The sequence below is a fragment of the Suncus etruscus genome, chromosome 9, assembly GCF_024139225.1.
Source record: "Suncus etruscus isolate mSunEtr1 chromosome 9, mSunEtr1.pri.cur, whole genome shotgun sequence".
Lineage (NCBI taxonomy): Eukaryota > Metazoa > Chordata > Mammalia > Eulipotyphla > Soricidae > Suncus > Suncus etruscus.
In genome coordinates, this window is record NC_064856.1 from 61,993,252 (window position 1) to 62,015,591 (window position 22,340).

At 43.9% G+C, this 22,340-nt stretch overlaps 1 protein-coding gene across 1 annotated transcript in view; it reads left to right on the plus strand.

The window, feature by feature from the left end:
• Positions 1–22,340, plus strand: part of MICAL2 (microtubule associated monooxygenase, calponin and LIM domain containing 2) — a 145,923-nt gene that overhangs the window by 12,520 nt on the left and 111,063 nt on the right. Inside the window, exon 2 of the mRNA XM_049780989.1 lies at positions 17,716–17,783. The gene's annotated coding sequence lies outside the window, so the exon portion shown is untranslated. The remainder of the gene's footprint in view (positions 1–17,715; positions 17,784–22,340) is intronic.

Sequence of the window (22,340 nt, forward strand, 5' to 3'; positions counted from 1 at the left end):
CTGATGTACTTACAGCTTTGACATTTGAGTTGGGTTTCTGACACCTGTTCTCTGCCATGGATGTCTGGAAACATTATGCTGTATGTGATGGAATAAATTACACCCCTAAGCAAATTGCCTGAACCTAGAGCTTGTGGGATTAATTGATGGTAATGGGGGCACTGAAGCAGCTTTTTTTTTTTTTTTTTTTTTTTGAGGGAGAGCCCTCACTCAACTATGCTTAGGGCTTCTTTCTGACTCTGCTCAGTGACCACTCTTGGTGGTTGTCAGTCCCTGGATTAAATTAGGACTATTACATGCAAGACAAATGCCCTATTCACTGTATTATATTTCTGGCTCCTTTTAAAAAACTTGGCGGGGGTGTTATGCTTCAAGGTAGAGGATGTTTATTCCCAGATCTGTGGGAATTTGATACTCAGGGACTTTGTGGAGTCAGGGATCTAATCAGGGCCTCCCTATTGAATATGTTTCAGCCTCAAGCTATCTTTTCAGTCCCCTTAAAACCTCTAAATCTTTAAATCTGTTGTCCTTTCCTTCTTCCCTTTCTTCTCAATGCTGGATTATATCTGTTTTTTTTTTATTTAATTAAAAACAATTTAGGGGCAGAGTGATAGCACAGCGGTAGGGTATTTTCCTTGAACACGGCCAATGCAGGATGGACCTTCGTTCGATCCCTGGCATCCCATATGGCCTTTGAACCAGGAGCAATTTCTGAGTGCATAGCCAGGAGTAACCCTTGAGTGTCACAGGTGTGACCCAAAAAGCAAAAAAATAAATAAATAAATACTGTATTTTATAGAGTTGCTTATAGTATAGTTATTTCTGGCATTTAATGTTCCAATATCAATTCAACCACTAGGGTAACATTCCCTCTGCCATTTTCTCCAGTTTCCCAACCTCCTTGAAGCCTGCCCTTTGGCAGACTTACATTTTTATCCCACATCATACCTGCTTGTACATAAAACAGAAACCACATCTAGAACTCTTTTACTTTTAGAATCTAAGTCTTCCAAATTAAATTTTGACTTGGAATCTTTAGAGGACCTCACCCCTACATTATTATCTCTGTATTCTTGGAAAGTGGGATCTCTTTCTTCATCGCTGATTTCTGGAATTAGTTTTTAGGTGCTTGGAACCCATTCTGTAAGTTTCAATGATGTTGGTTTCTTGATGCATCAGATCAATGGAGGGTTTACTTAACAACCAGGACACAGTTTCTCCTTCAAATGTTCCATGGATAGGTTGGCTCCTGAAGAATCAAATAGCACTGTTGTCTACAAAGGACACTGATAACAGTTAAATTTCCATACAACCATGGAAATGAGGCAAGGACAGCTGCATGGCCACAGCTGTTTTCTGATCTAGAGGTATTTGTTTGGGGTTGAAAAGAAACTTTCTGCTTTCAGATATTTTATATCTGATATTCATATATTCAGATATATTATATCTGATATTTTATAATTGTCTAAAAAATGATGTGTGCATCAGTGAAATGAGTTTCAGGACAGTCCCCATTATTCAGCTGAATCTTCCCTTAAATGAACAAACCATGATATAGATGTAGGTTCTTTGGGGGGATGCAGTGTAGCCTCACCAGTGGTAGTCACGGTTTTTCTCCTAGTTTTGTACACAGGAATCACTCCTGGCTATGAAATAGGGTGCCAGAATGGAAGCTAGAGACAGCCGCAAGCAAGACAAATGCCTTACCTGTTATACTATCTCTCCAGCGCTTTTAACTTTTAAGTTTTAAGTTCAGGATCTTTTAACTTCCTTGTGGTTCTCTTTGGAATAAACTCTTAGTTCATTTTTCTAGTACAAGGGCAGCTCCAGACCCTCTGCCACTTGGGTGTGGTATGACCACAAGGAGAAAGTTATCACCTCCCTTGTATAGGCTTCTTACTCCTCTGCATATAGCCTTAAATTGCATCAGCTTCTCTGGCAGCAACACCTCACCACCGACTCACATAACTGCTGAACAGATCCTTTTAACATGTGGTGTTGTTAAACTGTTTTTCTCTTGACCTAAACATGTGTGGTGTTAGAATCTAAGCATAGAACCTCCTGTTTTGTTTCCATCTGATTGAGACCAACATCATCTTCTTAGTGGCAACTTATTGGATTCAGGGCTTCCTTGCTTGCTTGGGTGTGTAGAGTCCTGTTAAAAAATTGCCTTGCGGGCCCGGAGAGATAGCACAGCGGTGTTTGCCTTGCAAGCAGCCGATCCAGGACCAAAGGTGGTTGGTTTGAATCCCGTGTCCCATATGGTCCCCCGTGCCTGCCAGGAGCTATTTCTGAGCAGACAGCCAGGAGTAACCCCTGAGCACCGCCGGGTGTGGCCCAAAAACAAACAAACAAAAAAAATTGCCTTGCATGGGCTAGGACATAGCTCAGTGTCAGAGCACTTCCCTAATCTATGTTATAGCCCTGGGTTCTATCTATGGCATCACAATATATTAAAATAAGGAACACTTTTCATGGTGTCACCACAGTAGCTGATAAAAAGTGAGTCTGGGCTTGCTGCTACAACCCTCTCTTTTAGTAGCCTCAGGTCTTTAATGCATTTTACTTTGGAAATGTGCTTTGTTTTTTGGGTCACACCTGGTGGTGCTCAGGAGTTACTCCTGGCTCTGTGCTCTGGAATCACTTCTGGCAGGCTTGGGGAACCATATGGGATGCCGGGGATCAAACCTGGATCCATCCTGGGTTGGCATGTGCAAGGCAAACACACTACTGCTGTGCTATTGCTCCAGCACCCTTCACTAAGTTTCTGCTCCTCGATTTTCTGACCAGATAACTGATAGTTTGCTTAGGGTGCTATCCCAGGTTGTGCTTGAGAACTACTCCCACATTAGTGCTTTGGGAGCCTGACCCTCCTGCCAGTGTTATGCAAGTATTCACACTGGGTGGGTGGGTGGGGTGTTTTTCTTTTCTTCACATAAAACATGCACTCTTGTCCTTTGAACATTCATTGACGCCTAGAGCCTTCTTGGCTTGCCAGCATGCTGCCACCTATCACCAAGTCTTTTCTCTGCAATATGAAATTTGAAATTTGAAATTGCACTTTGCCGGGACCTCTTGGTCTCTAGAAGCCAGTTTCCAAGACTGTTTCTAAGTGTACCCATACTGCACTGATTCATCACCCCTACCACCTCAACACACACACACACACACACACACACACACACACACACACACACACACACACACACTTCAGACAGTTCAGCGCCTTATCTATAAAAGTTTCCAGTGCTCTGGGACAGAACATTTTTGAGCCAGGAGACTTGAAGTCATTAAAGGAATCTAACAAAAACAGAAACTTAATCCAAAAACAACCAAGAACCTCCCCATTTCAGCTCTCTTCCTCATCTCAGTCTTGAGAGGAGACCACAGAGTATTTAGGGTGGGAACCGGGCCCAGGGTCCAGGAGGTCCTGGGTCCCTTCATGCCTCTGGGCCTCTTGACTCTAAATTATTCTGACTAAATCCTCCGACTACTGCCCTCTGGGGCACAATCCAGCTTCTGCTGTTTCCGGCTTGCCTCGTGGTTAACACCCAGAGATGGGCCCACTCACTGCTGTGATGGCACCTCCTTCCCCCAATATCTTGCTGTGGGCCTAGGAGCAGCTCACCTGGCAGCAGGGTCCCTTGGGGCCAGTGGCTGTTACTTTGTGGTGGTGGTGATGTATTAATCGCGTAGGTAAGAGCCTTTGCACAAAGGAACTTGCTTATTTCCGGTGTCTGCATCCCACTGACCAATGAGGAAATTAAGGTGCAGGAGGTTAACTGATATGCACAGCTAGGAAGTGAGGGGGAAATTTGAATCAAGTCATTCTGAGCCCACAGCCAAATTTTCAATGATTTGGGTAAACTGCTCACTTCCTGAAAGGCTCCTAATGCCCACATCCTCCCTCTGCATCTTCTTCCTTCCCCCATACCCTCTTCCCCCCATCTCCTTCTCTGACTCCTCCCTAGAGAGCTATAATTGCTTTGTAGATTCTGAACCATGCACTTCCTCAATCACAGCTCCTGGAGTCTTTCTATTCTATGCACTCAAAGCCAATTTTCTTCGAGTGTCAGGCACCAACTTTCCCTCTTCTCTGTCCTACGCATTACAGAGGAAATGATTACTTTTTCGTCACATTTCCGGTGCCCTTTTGCTTACTAACCCATTTCAACTGACAAGGGAATTAGACTAGTCTTCTTTCTAAGGCTCTTCATCTTCTCGAAGATACAGTTCAGAAGAACAGTCAGCTCTCAGCTTCTGGGCCAGGATTTGATACACACCTAACTCTCGGCTATGCATGATGACAGTTCGACACACCTCACTTCTGTCCTCACACCTTTTTCTAGATCTTTTCTTCTATCACTCATGGGCTGTGGGCACAGATGCACATTCTTTGTTGATGCAGAGATACTATTTCCTTGTTCTGTTGAGACTTCCTTTGCAAGATAAACATTAGGCCCAGGGATTCATTTAAAGTCAGCTGTCAGTTACTTAAAGTAAAGCTCAATTATTTGTTTTTGTGTTTATACATAACCAACAGTGATACACAGCTATTAACAGTAGCAGTGGGCTGGTTGGGCTGGTTGGTAGACTGGATCTCCAAAACAGAAATTGTAGATGTACAATTTTTAAACCTCTATGCTTTCTGATTTTTGAAGTCAGGGAATTTTTCCAATTCAAAAGTTTCAAACACAGATCATGGAGCTGGGAGGTAGTATAACAGTGAGCACACATGCCCAGCATGCCTCTGTCTTGGGTTTAGTCCTGACACCATATGCTTCACAACTATTGTCTGGTACAGCTATGGAATTCTAGTGTACCATGGGGGTGGCCTGGGTAACCTTGATACTGTGGAACTGGAGCAACATCATATACTCTGGTTTTTGTACTAATAAGAAGTTTGAGCCTGGATTTCCTTAGCTTGTCCTCCCCTCAGCCCCCCCCCCCCAAGAAAACAAAAACAACACGCAGATCGTCTGGGAATCTAGGTTGTGGAATTGCAGAAGACATGTGACTCACCCTATGAGCCAGCACTGCTACTTCCTCCTCCCACCTGGGGCTCAATTCCTGGGGTGAGAACTTGGTTCTTTATAGCCTTCTTCCCTGACAGAGGGATCACTAGAGACTCTCCTCTGGAGCCTGCAAGTACTCAGCATGAAGAGGAAGTAGCCTCTTCTTGCCTTACCATGCATCCCTGATGCCAACTAGGAAGTGGCTTGCGAAGTTTCTACCTTTTGTTGTAATCTCAGCTGACTTAGAGCCAGTGTCCATGGAGATACCTGGGTCTTAAGTGTTGGTGCTCTGCTCTGAATCACATGTGCAAGCTCTGTATTGTCCCACAATCCTCTGTTGAACTCCAGCATTGGCAGAAACTGTTATATTAAATGTCTGGGTTTGCAAGCAAGAGTGATGAACTTTTCTTTTCCAGACCTGTGACCAATCTATATTTCTTCTTCCCCTGTTTGCAGGATATAGGAAAGTCTGATTAACATGGGTCTAACACCCTTGGAAAACAAGATTATGACTCGGTGTGCTGATAACTGAGTTCAGAACAAGTTCTCAAGAGAAAGGTCTGGAAATTACAAGATGACAGCATAGGTTCCTGCAATACAGGAAGGGGTTAGACTGGGAAAGTGCATCTTCTGAGCACTTTTTATAGGCCTGGAGCCCTCGGCTAGAGGGATGAATGTAGGCTTATGGCCAACTTGTCCTTCCAGAGTGTTCAGTTACAGTGTGCTGAGGAAGAGTGCACATGCATGCAGAAAAGAAGTGACAGGTTTTAGGTAGTTGGTTCAGCTCGGTCATAGAAAGTAAGTCACAAGGTAGTTTATGACTAATTCTATATAAATGATGGACACAGTGGTAGGATAGTGAGTATTTTCAAGAAACATCCTGAAGGAAACAGAAGTGGTAGCTGCATCTGATTTGGGTCTTGAAGGTTAAGTCAAGTACAGGGGAATAAAGTAGGAGGAAGAAGAAAGGTCTCTCGTAGACATCAATGTGAGGAAGAGTGGGAAATGAGCTGATTTGATTTGAAAGGCATCAGAGGAAGAAGGGGCTGGGGAGATGAGTTTAGAGCTGATACAAAGCGTCTTTGACAAGTAAGATTTGATTTTGTGTGTGTGTGTGTGTGTGGAGAGAGAGAGAGAGAGAGAGAAAGAGAGAGAGAGAGACAGAGACAGAGAGACAGAGAGACAGAGAGAGAGAAAATAACTCAGAATTTAGAACAGGGATGGGAGGATGGGAGTCTGACAGGGAACTCTTATACATTCTGAGAAAGACTATCAAGAAGCTCACCACAAACAGGGATGAGTTTAGTTAGAGAAATAACTACGTTTTGAACTATTCTAATAATGAGAATGTACAAGGGAAATAGAAAGCCTGTCTAGAGTACAGGCGGGGGTCGGGTGGGGAGGAGGGAGATTTGGGACATTGGTGATGGGAATGTTGCACTGGTGATGGGTGGTGTTCTTTACATGACTGAAACCCAAACACAATCATGTATGTAATAAAGTTGTTTAAATAAAAAATTTAAAAAAATGAAGATTTGGACTTTCAGACATTTTAACTAAGGCTTCTTCAGCAGTAGTTCCTGAAACAGGCAAGGCAGGCTGCAGGCATTTCTTCACCATTGTTCTGTTTGAACTTTTTCCCTCAGACTTTGAACTCTGCTCCTTCATGCATTCCGCCTGTACAAGAAGCTCTTGCTTAGGTGAGCCTCATTGTTTTAGGCAGTGATAATTTGTGGCTCGCCTTTCACAGGGTCTCTTAATCCAGCCCAATAGAGGGAAGTGGCCCCAGGGAAGGAGAGATGCATGGGGAGGGATCTCCAGCCTCTATTTCAGCCTCTTTCCACTAAGTGGGTTCTGGACTCTAGCCAGCAGGGAGCCCTGAGTGTTGATGAGCTGAGGTGTGCATGGGAACCTGTGCTGGTTGCTTTGTGGAAAAGAGGACCTTCAGGCCCAGAATTCTTTTTAGTCTTTTATAGAGGACTTACTGCCAATCTTTCAGTCTCTTCTAGGAAATGGAAGAAACAGAAGCACTCTCAACTAGATTTAATGAAACTATCATCCAGATACCAAAATAAAAAAACTATAGAGCAATACCTCTGATGAATATAGATGAAAAGTCAATGAAATACAAGTATATCATATTCAGCACAATATGAAAAGAATCATAGATGATGATCATTTGGGGCACTCATTATAAACATCAGTTCTGACAATGCAAACTATGTCATATAGAGGTACTTTAGAATCTTCCAGAAGTAGGAAACACATACTCTTTTGGTTTTTCTTTTGGTTTGGGACCACACCCGGCAGTGCTCAAGGCTTACTTCTGGCTCCATGCTAAGAAACCATGCCTGGCAGGCTAAAGGGACCACACAAGAATCTGAGGGTCAAACCTGGGTCAGCCACATGCAAGCAATCACCCTACCCACTGTACTATGTCTCCAGGAAAGACCCACTGTACTAGGTCCTCAGGAAAGACAAATTCTTTGGAGTGGATTTATTTTCCTTCTAATTCCACTGTTAGCCATGATGGCGTCTGCTGCTATGTTTTCAATAATATATAGTTTCTAATAATATATATTCTAACTTTTAGATTCCTTATGTTTCTAATAATATATAGTTATTGCCCGTGTAATTATACATAGAAACGATTCATAGTGATGAATTTTTCAAATAGTTTGTCACTGAAGATATGTTTTTATTTCTAAGATTAAATATGGGTTCCAAAGAAATAGTTACTAGAAGTTCAAAAGGCAAAAAAAACTGTCTTTTGAATTCTGTCATGAAAATACATTTTAAAGCCAGTTACACCAGTTAACCAATTTTATGACAAAAAAAATCATAAAACACCAACTTTTATGTCACAGAAATATATGTAAATGGAATGACCAGTTATAATTTTTTGAGTGTATGCAAGATAAGTGAATAAATTTTTTAGATTAAAAGTCCTTTGTATACAAGGATTGAATCCTTTATTGTATCTTTTATTTGTAATTATTTTAAACACTGTGATTACAAAACTGAATGTAATAAATTTGGCCTATTTTCCCCACAGTATAAAAAGAGGATCTAGTGGGATGAATAGAGGGTTTGGATGGAGGCTGAGATTTTGGAACTAGTTAATATTTATTTTAAAACTCTCTTCTTTCCCACATTGGTAGTGCAGGGCTGGGGAGCTGGGAGGGTGAGGTGTATATAGTCCTGGCAGAAGGTGAAAGGGCAGGGTTGAGGTGAGTTGGGCCAAAACATACAGCTTGAGTTCTTAGAATTAAGGGCTTGGGTGGATTAAACCAGTTCCTTTCAACCTTTTAGTCATTGTGTTCTCCTTACAATCTTTTTTTCTTCCTGTGGTCTCTTTGGAATATTCTGGGAGTCCACAGAAGACCACATGACCGTGACTAAAAAAACAAGAAATGAGAAATTGTCTTATTTAGATAGCTGATACACGTGAACCTTACTCAGAATCTTGCTAAGTGGCCATGGGCAAGTCACCTAACCTTTCTGAGCCTCAGGTTCCACTGTATAAATGAGATAGTACTTTAGAGAGGAGGAACAGGATTTTTCAACACTTAGAGCAGAGTGTGGCATTTTAGACATAGGCAAGTGCTAATAAGCTTTAGCTTCTTTGATCTTCTCCATATATGTGTAAAAAAAAAATCTAAAGTGAAACCAAAAAAAGAAAGAACATTGCCTCTGAGGATTTAAAAGAGGCAATGAATGTAGTACAGTTAGCCTTAATTGCACATAAATTAAAATTAAAATTTTTTTTTTGGTTTTTGGGCCACACCCCACGGTGCTCAGGGGTTACTCCTGGCTGTCTGCTCAAAAATCACTCCTGGCAGGCACGGGGGACCATATGGGACACAGGGATTCCAACCAACCACCTTTGGTCCTGGATCGGCTGCTTGCAAGGCAAAGGCCGCTGTGCTATCTCTCCGGGCCCAAAATTAAAATTTTTTAATTTTTTAAAAGTACTGCTTTTACCCACCAATATTAGCATAAAGAAAATGATTTTCCAGTAGAAATCAATCCTCTGTAAAATCTTCCAATTTAGCCTTGATTTATTTAGTCTTCAGTAGACCAGGTGTTGCACTGGCTATAATGCATTATCTTCATTTGTGCAGTGGTTGCCCCAGTAAACATGGCAGGGAGGCACCTGCACAGATGATGAAGCTAATGAAGGCTCAAGAGAGGTTGATTCATTCCAGGTCACAGGGCCTATAGGTGGCAGAGCTGAGAGTGGAGGGATTTTTTTTTCCCCTAGCATTAAACAACCTTTATAATAATAATCAGGGTCCAGAGATAAGGGATAAAGTAAATGCATTGCATACATGCAACTGACCCCAGTTCAATCCCTGCTACTCACTATATATGGGCTATCTGGGTTACTTCTGAGTTAAGAACAGTCCTACCATCACTGGTTGTGGCCCCCAAACCAAAACAACAACAAGAAGAAGAAAAACAAAGACACTAATCATTATTCTGTGAGGTATGGCATGCACATTCTCTTTTCCATCTCCTGTGGTATTATATGACTACCTGTATGGTAGAATACACAGCATGTTTATTTACAGGACAGACTAGAGGTAGGGTGGTAGGCTAGATTAGGATCAGGATCAGGAGCTAACAGGGTAGAAGAAGCAATGAGTCAGGCCCTTTTCTATGACTCAGCCAAACACATCTTATCAGAGTCTTCAGAGAGAGTCAGTTGAAATCTCTCTTGGTTAATCTTGCCCCTGTATGCCTGATGGATTCAAGTTCCAGTTCTACCACTTACTAGCCTGGAATACCAAGATAGGGTTGAATCTTTATGGGCTTCAATGTGGTCATCTGGGAATCCATGCACAAGGTTTGCTATGAGAATAAAACTGAATGGGCCTTGGAAATAGATACCTGGCATATAGCAGTCATCTATGTCAGAGCTGAATATATTCTAGTATATTAGTAATTCTAGCAAGCTATAAGGAGTTCTGAGGCCAAGATGAAAGACCCCTGCACTCTTCTTGATCCCTGCATATGCTTTGTTTCCACTCCACTATATACATGTGGATGCAGTTTTCCCTTTAGAATAACCTGTGTTTGAGACCACCAGCAAGGTATCATTTTATGTCTGTTTATTCCTGGAGGAATGCCTGATCTAGAAGTTACTGAAAGAAGTTTATCAAAAGAATTAGATTCCTATTTATCCTTTCCCTTTCCTATGTCATCTAACCTGAGGCCCCCATCTCCCATTTGTTTTTGGTTTAATTTTCTCAGAAGAGGGCTTTGAACCATATGTGGTGGTTCTCAGGCCCTACTACTGACTATTTGGGGATCACCCCTGGCAGTGTTCAGTGGCCCATGTGGTGCTGGGTACTAAGCACAGCTTTACACATTCAAAGCCTGTGATCATGTGTTTAGTCTTCCCTTTGAGCTGCCTCCCAGCCCATATCTCTATTTTGGAGAGGGTAATGGTTTGGGATATACTTGCACTAGAAACTGAGCCTGGCAACTCTGTACATCAGTGTAGGCAAGAAATTGGCCAAGCTCTTGTTCCCCTGAGGTAAAGGGGTGACTGGGCTTCTCCAGTCATGGTTCTTGACTCTCTTCATGAGTGCCATGTGACCCAAGACACAGACATAGAGATATTCATGGGGTGTGGGTGAGAAAGAACCAAGAGGATAATTAGTGTTGTCCCCATGGCTGTCCCCCTTACTCACATGTAGCCCCTTAGAATTCCTGCTGCCACTTTCTCCTGTCTGCATTCTATGCTCTTGCCTGCACAGGACCCCACTATCTCCTTTTTTGCTTCTATCTTCTTCCTAATGGCCAATGTATTTGAAGGTTCTGAATTCAGCAGTAACTGACACAAAAAGACTACCTAAACTCTACCACCCTTTTCCTTTCTTTCCCCTATATTTCTTGTGGGCAGGCAGAGAACCAGCAGTCTACAGCTCACACCAACATGTTCTGTACTGTGAGTACCTGCCAGCTTGTAGGCTGTGAAGCAGAGACCAATGTAGAGTGCTAGGATAGGCCTGGGACTTTAGCTCTCTGCAATCTTTCACTTTCCCATGGGACTGAGTCTGTGGGTCTTTTCTAGTGGGAACTGGGTAGATTTCTCTTTCCTGCCACCAGACCAAGCCCTGAGCCCCGTACCTACTGAAGTGAATGCTGCACAGTATTGAGGTCTCTTATGCATTGGAATGTAGAGCCTTGTTTCATCCTCACCCTGCCTTGAGAGGAAGCAAGGAGCTGTGTGTTCATGGCTTGTTCATAGCCTCAGAAAGTACAGGCAGAGAAGCAGGCTGGCAATCTCTGTTCCCCCACTTTTAGCTCCCAGGCCTGGACATCTTGAGTCTCTACCTTGTAGTCATGACCCACTGAAATGCCTTTTAAGAGATCTGTCCTGGCTGGTGCCTCCAAGTGATATGAGATTGTAGGACACAAAGAAAGGTTGGGTCTGGAGAGATAGCACAGTGGCGTTTGCCTTGCAAGCAGCCGATCCAGGACCAAAGGTGGTTGGTTCGAATCCTGGTATCCCATATGGTCCCCCGTGCCTGCCAGGAGCTATTTCTGAGCAGACAGCCAAGAGTAAGCCCTGAGCACCACTGGGTGTGGCCCAAAAACCAAAAACCAAAAAAAAAAGAAAAAGAAAAAAAAAAAGGTTATCTGGGAGCTTCATTCCCCTTTCAGGTTTTGTTACATCTCATTCCAGCACCAGGCAGTGCTATGTTGACCAGCACTCATCAGACAGAAGACTATGATGGGAGGCATGGGGTGGGGGTAGTTGTGGTTGTGAAGGGCAACAGTCACTTTCTGCTATTCACTATACTTTAATTTTTTTTTTTTTTTGGTTTCTGGTTCTCTCAAGTGCCTGGCAGTCAGCTCAGGGTCCTGAATATGTGGGGGCTCCTTAGACCCTGTGGTGCCAGGGGTTATCTAAGCCATTCTTCCAGAGATCAGGGATCTCCAGGGCTGCATCTGTCAATGTTTGGGGAACCATGTGTTACCAGGATCAGCTGCACGCAGGCATTTGCCTTTATTGCTGTAATATCTCTCAAGCCTCTCATTACTAATATTTTGGTTTTGGTGACCACACTAGTCTATGTTCAGGGTTATTCCTGATTCTGTACTTAGGACCTGATTCTGTACTTAGGAATCACTCCTGGCAGTTTTCGAAGGAACCCTTTATCTACAGTGTGGGAGTGGGCGGAATCAATCCTCTGATTTTGTAAGAAAATGTGCAGCTATGAAATAAAACTGCTAAGTAAGGGAAATACCTGCCTGGATAATCCCCCCTCAAGGGACAGTCTGGACCTCAGCCACACTGCTGGGAAACAAAGCAAAGCTGTAGCAGCAAGCAGGCTTCCTGCACCTCCCACACCCCCAACCTGGTTTTGGCTGAGAGCTACCCTTCCTGAAACAGAGGTCAGGTTGCATTTCCATCACTTCCAGCCATACATTCCCCATCTCTTCCAGATGAGACTCCTCATATCCTAGTATCTGGCTGGTGACTGAGGCTGCAGAGATCTCACCCTTTAGCTAGGTATATCACATGTGCCTGTGAACTGGGGTACTGGGTTCTGAGTTCCTGAGGCAGGAGGAGATGGGGTGCTCCTCTTATGATTGATGCTACAGGAGAGGGGCAGGTGATCAGTTTGTTTCCTTTTTTTAGCTACCAGTTTACATTTTTCTTTTTTGGATATGCTTCTCTAAAATTCTTCAAAATATACCTGAAGGTGGAGCTGCTTTTCCTAGGAAAAACTGAGAGTGCAATTAGTTGGACAAGACTGTCTTTGGGTGTCAACCTAGACAGCAATAAAAAAAGATACTTTGTCTGGCACAGCAGAGTTAGGCACTGGAGTTGTACCTTATTAAACCAATCTCTAGGGAAGATGCCTGGAGACAAAATAGCAGCAGGAGAAAACATATAAACCTACTGAAACACTCTCTAAGTGATTGCATCTGAACTTCTGCAAACTGGGCTCCATGCTCAAGACTCAAAGGAGGTGCTCTAGACTTCAGCCCTAGGAAAAGAAGATTTGACATTGGAGTCTCCGGGTCAGTATAACTGCTCAGTGGCTAATGGCTGTGGCATATCCCAGCTGCTCTCCCTTGCCCTCTCCTGGACAAGTGGTCCAGGCCTTCTATGGGCCTTTCAGACAAGTATGGAGCCAGTATAAATCATGTGCACATTCTAGGACTAGGAGGAGAGATGCTTCCCCAGCCCTACTTTGAGTTCCACAGGAGTGTGTGAAGAGGGATTGGACCCATTAGAAGAAAGGAAGGGAAAAGATGTGAGTCACAGACACGATGAGGAATCAAGCCATGGTCCTGATGAGGAATCATATGAGCTCACGTTTATTGGGGGATTATCCACTCCTGCTCTTTTTTTCTGCTCTCTTTCTCTCTCTCTTTTTGAGTGACTCATTTATTCTTCACCCTTAGCCCCATTTTATACATAAGGAAGCCAAGGCACAGAGAGCCAGTCAGCTGCCCGAGTTCACAGAGCAATCTAGGAGGAGAGCAGAGGATTCTAGAGGTACTCTGACTCAGCCTATAGCTGACAGGTAGACAACCAGACTCTTATGTGTTCCCTCTCTGCTTCTGGTAGAATTAAGAGAGATGTGTCTGAAAGCAAAAGCAGCTCAGGGAAATGGTGATCAATCCCATAAGTCCCTGAGGCCTGAGGACTGGGCTTTCTTTCCTATCGCTGTGGTTTCCTGTGGGCCTGCATGAGTTTTCTACAGCAGGGTTTCATCTGTATAGTAGCCATGGCAGGAGGCACCATGTTAGCCCCAGTTTTAGGAAAGCAGGTGAGGCCAGGGATGGAGATTCTGAGACTTTCTTGGGTCATGCAGACCCACTGGAAACCACAGCAATAGGAAAGAAAGCCCAGTCCTCTGGCCTCAGGGACTTCTGGGATTGATCACCATTTTCCTGAGCTGCTTTTGCTTTCAGACACATCTCTCTTAATTCTACCAGAAGCTGCTTCATGGCTGGCATGAAAACAAGCCAACTGCCTCCTGAATTTTTCTCTTCTTTCTTTAATATTTTTATTATAACACCATGATTTACCAAGCCTTATACAATACAATTATTTCATGCATTAAATGCTTGAAAATCAGTTACACCACCAGTGTGAACTTCTCTTTGTCATTATTTCCAATTTCTCACTCTTCACCATAGCCTCCTCCTTGCAGGCACAAATTTACACTATATTGTTTGTTGCAACACAAAGGCAAATGGAATTATCAAAATTTGGATCAATAAGGGCCAATTTGAAATAATTATTATATCTCTCCATGGTGTTAGTAAAGTCAGTGTGTAAAGATTTACTTGCTTGCTGAGCCCTCTGTGTTACTGTTTGTTTAGGATCATTGAGATTAATAGATACTTTCCCATGAGATTCCTTATAATATTACTGAGCTGATACTACTATAAAATTTTGAGGGGTCCAGAATCTATATATCTGAAACACATTTGGTGGCTTGAAAATTTGATCAAGTAAAATTTTGGAATTGGGCAGTTTCTATCAAAAAGTATGAGGTGTGATTCTGGGCTGTTTGCTGTGCCTTCATGCAGAAAAGGAATCTGCTCCCCACCCATTCTGCAAATGCTATAGACAAGACAACCTAGGAAGAATTGGCAGCCATTTTCTCTTGGAGCTCATTAAAGTAACTGGCCTATTTTACACTGGGAATCTGGCAGGTGTGGGTAGAGACTGTTGGGATTTTTTTTGTTTTGTTTTGTTATTGTATTTTTTAAGCCAGGCACATTGAGTAGTGGGGGGGCGTTATATACCAACTTTTGTGATACTAACGTTAATAAGTTCTGATAAACCACTGCCATTGGACCAGCCGAGACTACTGGTTTTTGTTGTGTTTTTTTTTCATAGTGGGGAAGTGTAGAGTGGTTTTAGCTCATTCCCATTCTGAAAATATTCCAAAGTTTTCAGCTTGTGGTTTAGTCCCACCTGAGAAGGTTCAGCTATTCATATTATTTGAGTTCAGTTGTTTCTGTCAGAGGGTGTAGGGTGGTGCTGAGCTGCTGTGCCTTTATGCAGAGAGGGGAATCTGCTCCCGCCTATTCTGAGAATGCCACAGAGGATTCAGCCTAGCCCAGACTACCTGGAAAGAGTGGGCAACTATTATTTTTTTTTTTTTGTCTGGAGCATGGTTCCTTTCTCCTCTTTCTGGAAGTTTAGGTGGCTGGGGTCCTGGAGTCAGCTGCTTAGAGACAGCGGTGTTTCTATATGGTCTGTCTTATCACCTCTCCCACAGGATTCTTGCACAACCTTCTGTGCATCTCAACTCTGGGCTCTTCATTCATTTCACCAGGGCTGACAGCCAGCGAGTGGATGTTAGGCTGTTTGGGTCCCACAGTGAAGCTTCCATTTCCATGGATGGGGCTGGGGAAGCATCAGAGAGGAAGCCCTTTGAGTATCTCTCATTACCTTCAGGATCCAGAAACAGATCTGATGCCCTCATGCTTCTATTTTTTTTGGGGGGGGGCACTGGTGTGATGGCTAGTGGGACCTGTGTCTTGTATCTAGCATTTTAGCCTGATGTGGTCAATAGGACAAAGCAGGGGCCGGAGAGGTGGCGCTAGAGGTAAGGTTGCAAGCGCTAGCCAAGGAAGGACCACGGTTCGATCCCCCAGCGTCCCATATGGTCCCCCCACGCCAGGGGCAATTTCTGAGCACTTAGCCAGGAGTAACCCCTGAGCATCAAACAGGTGTGCCCCCCCAAAAAAAAACCAATAAGACAAAGCATTTCTGGCATATGCCTCAATTTCTCTCTTTGTGACATAGCTATGCCCTTTACCTCCTAGGATCTCTGGGTGGATTATTTAAATGCAAGCTGGATACCTGTCTCCATGCCAAAGCACAATTTAATTCCTTTCCTCCCTTAGTAGTTGACTAATTTTGAAAGGTAGCCTAAAAGTCAGGGACCATACAGAAGAACAGATAAAGGGTCCTTGGTAGGTATATCTCTGATTAGATCAAGTTACTAACTAGTATGAGGAAACTGACCCTTTACAGGAAAGGAAAGTGCCAGGTGTTGGCACTTTGTGGCTTAGAGGTTAGAGACCAGTTATGGTGTGTGGTGGCTCAATGTATGCCCAAGCTCTGGGGTCCAAAAATGCCCCCCTCATTCTGCTGTGAAGACAGTCCAAGTAGAGCATTGGAGGTCCACTATTTCTCCACTTCTCACCTCAGTAATGTCCCTGGTGTGGTAGACACGGTTCTGTTTTGGCACGGAGCACAGGGAGATTAAGGCACTGTCCTTGGAATTCTGCACCAGGACATCAAGTTCCCTGCCATAGAAGCTTGCCTTGATAAAGCAGGTGGAGCAGGGATGTAGTAGCCTCCCACTTTTTGGATTTTCAAGAGGAGGAGGAGGATGCACAGAGCCAACAGCTCAGGGGGATAGAATGTGACCGAGGCAGGCCAGCCTGTTTGTCTACTGCCATGGGCCAGAGGGGTGTAGCTTGATAATGATGATTATGACAGGGAGGATAGCAGCTTCTACCCACGTGGCTGCCTGTGGAGCCTGCCAAGCCTCTGTGGGGTGTTGTGGGGCCCATCCCAGTATGCTGCTACACTTGGAAAATAGTGTAGTGAGAAGACTCACTGGAGAGCTTGTCATGTTGTTGGTGCTGGGATGTGCTCTCCAAACCTCTGTTCCTGTCTGAGGAGCTGCCGTGTCATTTCCAGTGGTGCTACTCTGGGCAAGGCCAAACAGCAGCTTCCCTCCCATGAGAAGTTTGAGAATTTTAAACATCAAGGATAATCAGGCTCTCAGCACAGGTCTGTGTATGTTTGATGGAAGGCATCAGTGCAGATGTGGGCTGTGGTCCTGTGTTCTGTTAAGCAACATGTATGGACAGTTGTGGTTCTGACCTTAGTTCATCTGTGTCAGCCTTTACCCTGGAGGCCACCTCTTAGAAGACTGTCTTGTTTGATGTGAAGGTAAAGCCATTCAAATGTTTTGTAATTTGGGTTGTTTCCAAACAGGAATGATGGTTTTATTTTTTGCTTTGTTTCTTTGTAGGGCCTTGTTAGTTTGTTTTTTTAGAAGTAGTTGTGTGCAACCAAATTATTAGGATGATCATTAAATGCCTAAATGATAATTTGTTTAGAAAACTTGACCATAATCAGATGGTCCTCGTTGATATAACTTTTAATTTAATTTTACTTTCTGGTTGTGGATGGAGTGCATACTCTGCCACTAAGCCACATACTCAGCTCAGGTAATGGTCCTTTATAAGCTTCTAGTTTAATAGTTTGGACCTTTTCACTGAGAACCTTTCTCCTTGATGAACTTGTTAACTTTTAGACCAGCTTGGTTTCCTTTCATCATTCTGTCATTTCTGATTTTTTCCCCTGCTATGAATAAAGCATTCTTTTCTATATCCATGTTACTGTCTCAGCAAAGTCTTTGTGTAGAGATGCCATCTGCTACCAAAGAGCCTGAATGGTGGCAGAGACAATAATTTGTTTAAATCATCTCAGTCGTCCCTTCTTCATAAGACAGACCTGAAGAACACTGAGAAATACTCTCTCCTCTGATTCGGTGCCATGTTACTGCTGTTCAATGTGAACAAACTGGAGAGGGCTTTTGGCTGGGAGTAGGCATGAGGCTAGAGTGGAATATGAGAATATGGAATAAAGAGAATATGAGTGACATTAATTGTTGGACTCTTGTCTTTAAAGGAACATGGCAACCTGTGTGGGACTCATCCTGGAAGGAAAATTTGGACACTGTGATGCTTAAGAATCAAGTGAGTAACGACAGTGGGTCTTTTATGCTACTGAGTCATGCTTAGTGTAGGGCTGGCTTCAGGCCTTAGGAAGTATAGGGGCTCTTACTTTCTTTCCCCAAACCCAAGTGAACGTGGCATCCTTGTTTAGCCTTGGCATATAGCCTTCACAATGTCAGTCAAGAAGGGAGATGTATTTTGGGGGTCATTGATGCTGTAGCCCCATCTAAAGAAGCCAGTAGCTCACTCTACTAACTCCAGTTTCAGCATTGCTTGGTTGTATGTTCATTCCTTACAAGGGTCTGGCTGGGCAGTTTCAGCAGGGAGCAACTTCAAAGTGCTGTGACCATTTGTACATGACTTGAACATAGGATGATTATCTCCTCATCTGCTTGGATTGTGTCATGACGAGAGCATTCCTGTTGATGTCCTTCTATGCTGTTCAGCAGCTCCTTGGAGTCTTAGAGTCTGGAAGGCCAAAATGTCTGATGACATTTTTGCATCATGGACCTCCTGAACTATTTATTACTGTTGGATTTTTGTTTGTTTATTTATTTATTTATTTATTTATTTATTTGGGGGCCACACTCTGTGATGCTCAGGGGTTACTCCTGGTTTGCACTCAGGAATTACTTCTTCAGTGCTCCAGAGGATTATATAGCAAATGCCCTACCAGCTATATTATCTTTCCAGCCCCAGATCTGAACTATTACTGTGAGAGCTATCCTGTCACCCTCAGGCTCCCCTCTGTACACCCCTGCTCTGTGACTGCAGTGCCATTGGTCATGTTCTTGAAGTACCAACTGATCATTATACACTTGTTTGACCTCAGTGTCCCTTTCTGGCCCTATTTTCTGTTCTCCTCAATGCCTAACTTGGTTTCCACTCCCTGGGACACAGCATCTCATCCCTGGTGTTCCTTGGCCACACTGATACCACCACCAGTGCCTCTATGCTTTTGTAACTCTGTTCACACCTCAGTATGACTCCACCTACAGCGAGTCCAATTTCCTCTCTGTCTCATCTCCTGGCCCTGGAGAACTTCTGCCTTTTAGAGGGAGACAGACAGCAGCCCCTCTTGTGGTGGTACCTTCCATACATATGAACAGGTAGCTCAGTGCTGTTGACTCAAGGAATTCTACCTGAGATTTTTCTTGGGCCCTATGGCTCAGAATGTTCCTTCTTTGAATGGCTTACTGGGGTTTTGTATTTAGGAGGGATACCCATGCCTTTCTCATGGGTTTTACAGGCCAGACTGGAACACTGAGCTATCTGGCCCAGGGCTGCAAATTAATCAGGGCCCAGGCGTGAGGCTCCCATGCCCCAAGCTCATCTGGTTTCTATAACATCAACTTTCATAATTAAAGAGCACCAGAGAGACTTAGCAGCAACCCCCTCATTATCAGATAGGGAAACTGAGACCTGACCTGAAGATACTTTCTCAGGATGACAGAAATAACCAGAACTAAGTGGAGAACTGGAACCCAGGCTCTGGACTTCCTGTCTGGAAGTTTCCAACACCCTCACCAGCTCCACTTGTCCCTATATTTCTCCATCTTTTTTCTAGGCAGCAGAATCAGAGAACATGAGGGACCATTCATCTGTGTTTACAGGAGGATGAAGAATATAGAGATTGACTGAGTAGAGTAGGTTCTGCTTTCACTGAGGTGTGAGATCATGACCTAGTAGAGGGAGGAACAGAAAGCCTGGATATCCTGCATTTTTGTAGGAAGCTGGATCAAGGTGAGGGCCAGCCTGGGCAGCCTAAGTACTGGGCAGTACTAAGGCTGGTGTTGGAGGAAGCACTAACGTCTAGTTAAGGTGTGGAGTTCTCCAAACATCTAATGATTGCATTTATTTGCTGGACTTAAAAAACAAACCAACTATGGGAATACTACCCAAAGACAATAGAAATGAGGGCCAGGAGGACTGATCCATTGTTGGAAGCTTACCACAAGAAGAACTGGGTATTGAAAGGAAGTAAAGTAATATGCATTCTTTCAGTAACATTCTTGCAACCCAAAGTGCCTACAAGAGAAAATGGGGGAAATGTCTACTCAGAGGCAGGTTGGGAGTTGGGGTAGGGGCAAGTGTGAAGTTAAATGGACATTGGTGGTGTGAGATGTGTACTGGTGAAGAAATGGGTGTTGGGACATTGTATGACTGAAACTGAATCATGAACAATTTTGTATCTGTGTATCTCACTGTGATTCAATAACTAACTAAATAAATAGATATAGAGTTATCAATAAATAAATAAATAAATAGAGTTCTGCTCCTTGCCTGGAGAAACAGAATGGAGGGTGTGTCTACAGAGGAGGGCCAGGCAATGGATCTGGATCCAGGCATCTGGATCTTTCCTTCTCACCATGCTCCCGCTAATTTGTGTTTTGTTTCTAACCCATTGCACTTGAATAGGTCTTTCTTCACTCATTCTCCATCACAGGGGCTCTCCTGATTCATTCCTCCTGGTTACATTAGATACAGGAACCCAGGATTCTTGGCCCTTTCCATATATATATATTGGTTTTTGGGTCACACCCGGCGGTGCTCAGGGGTTACTCCTGGCTGCTCAGAAATAGCTCCTGGCAGACACGGGGGACCATATGGGACACCAGGATTCGAACCAACCACCTTTGGTTCTGGATCGGCTGCTTGCAAGGCAAACACCGCTGTGCTATCTCTCCGGGCCTGCCCTTTCCATATTTAACCTGTCCTTTCTTGCAACTTTTGGGCTCACAGACTGGGAGACGGGAACTGACCGCAGGCTCCACTTCCCTGGCAGGTTGAACCATACAATTTGCCCAAATTACAGAGAATGTGATGTTTGTCAATAGGTACCTTGGATTATTTTACAAAACATGACCAGAGTATAAACTTCTCTAAGGCAGAGAAAGTGTTAAATTATTATTTAAATTATGAGCTCACAGGGCCCTTCATATTTTATAAAAGCACATACATTTGTTCTTATGTGTTTCCTTCCACAGATGGGGATATTTTGCTTACAATTCAGCTTGGTGGACTGAGGTAGCTGTCTCAAGGCTGACTGGGGCACCCTAAGACCTAGAATCCTATTCATACATTCCATAACCTTTCTACTGTACTCCAGCTATGGAGGACCCGGGTTAGAGAGGAACTCAATAAATATTTGTTGAATGAATGACTCTGGCTATTTCCCACCTTCCCTTTTATTGATGGGGGAGGTGTAGCCACTCGACCACAAAAGGATCCTCTTTGGCAGCCAAAGAGCATTGCTCCCTGAAGTATTTGAATTTCTTGCCATGATAAGGAGTCAGTGAGCTCTCTTCTCACCCAGCTTCACCTCCAGGAACTGGGTCACACATGTTGAATAATTAATTCCTTGAATATTTTACTCAGCTCTTCCTCATTCTGCAGCTGAGAAGATCTGTCAAACATGGATCTTTGAAAGGTGCCTAAGGAAGTAGCCCTACTGTGGTCTCTCTAACTGCCCAGGGTACCTCCAGGCACACAGCCAGAGGCTTTCTATTACCCTGCTACTTTTCATTCACATTAGACTGAAGAAGAGGAAGAGGAGGGAGAGTTGTGAGTTCTTTTCTATGGATGGAAATGTTTTATGGGGCAGGAAGTCTGACTTCTTCCTTCCCCCTGACTTCCCAATTCCCCCAGAAGTCTGTTGAGGCTGGATAAAGGACCACTGGGCCTTGTCAGCCTAGGAAGGAAGGTCTGGGTTTGGGCAGGCTGTTATCAAAGTATCCACAGGCCCTGAACACTGGCTCAGGTTTCTGAGTGTTTGTAGGGGCTCTTGCTGACCTCATTAGAACAACCTCATTAGACTTGAGGTCAAGAGGAGAGTGGAAAAAAGAGCCAGCCCAGGTCACTAGACCATGTCTGAGGCAGGCAGGTCACAGATTATTTGAGGAACCTAATGCACACCACAACCCTTTACTTCTCTTATTTCTTATTAGGGGAACAAAGGAGGCAAAGAGATTTGGGCAGTCTCTTAAAGGACCCCCTTAAACCCTTGGTTTTCTGTGACCCTTTTGCCAAAGAACGAGTCCTGTCTCTGCTCTGCCTCCTTTTCCAGGGTTTGGAGCATGCTTAGGTCAACACTTTTCTCCTGACCTTTGTAGTTTTCCCATCTCTCTCTGCCCCACCCAGTGGGGCAGTTTCAGCTAGCCAACAGGAGGATCAGGGCTCTGTTAAGGCCCTGCCTTCCTGCCCAACAGCAGGGGGAGACAATTGAAGTTCTGAAAGCGCACTGAGCACCTAAGTTGAACAAGTTAGGACAGAGGGGAATGGGAATGTTGTTGTTGTTGTTGTTGTTGTTGTTTAGGTATTTGGGCCACACCCAGGGCAGTACTCAGGGGTTATTCCTGGCTCTGCCCTCAAAAATTGTTCCTGGCAGGCTTGGGGGAACATATCGGATACCAAAGATCGAAGCTGGGTTAGCAAAGCAAACACTTTACTCACTGTGTTATCGCTCAGGCCCTAGTGGGAACATTCTTGAAAGAAATAAAGCAGGAGGATTGGGAGGTATTGATGCACTCACACTTTGATTCGATAATCAAAGACTAACCCAGGTGCCTGGACTCTAAT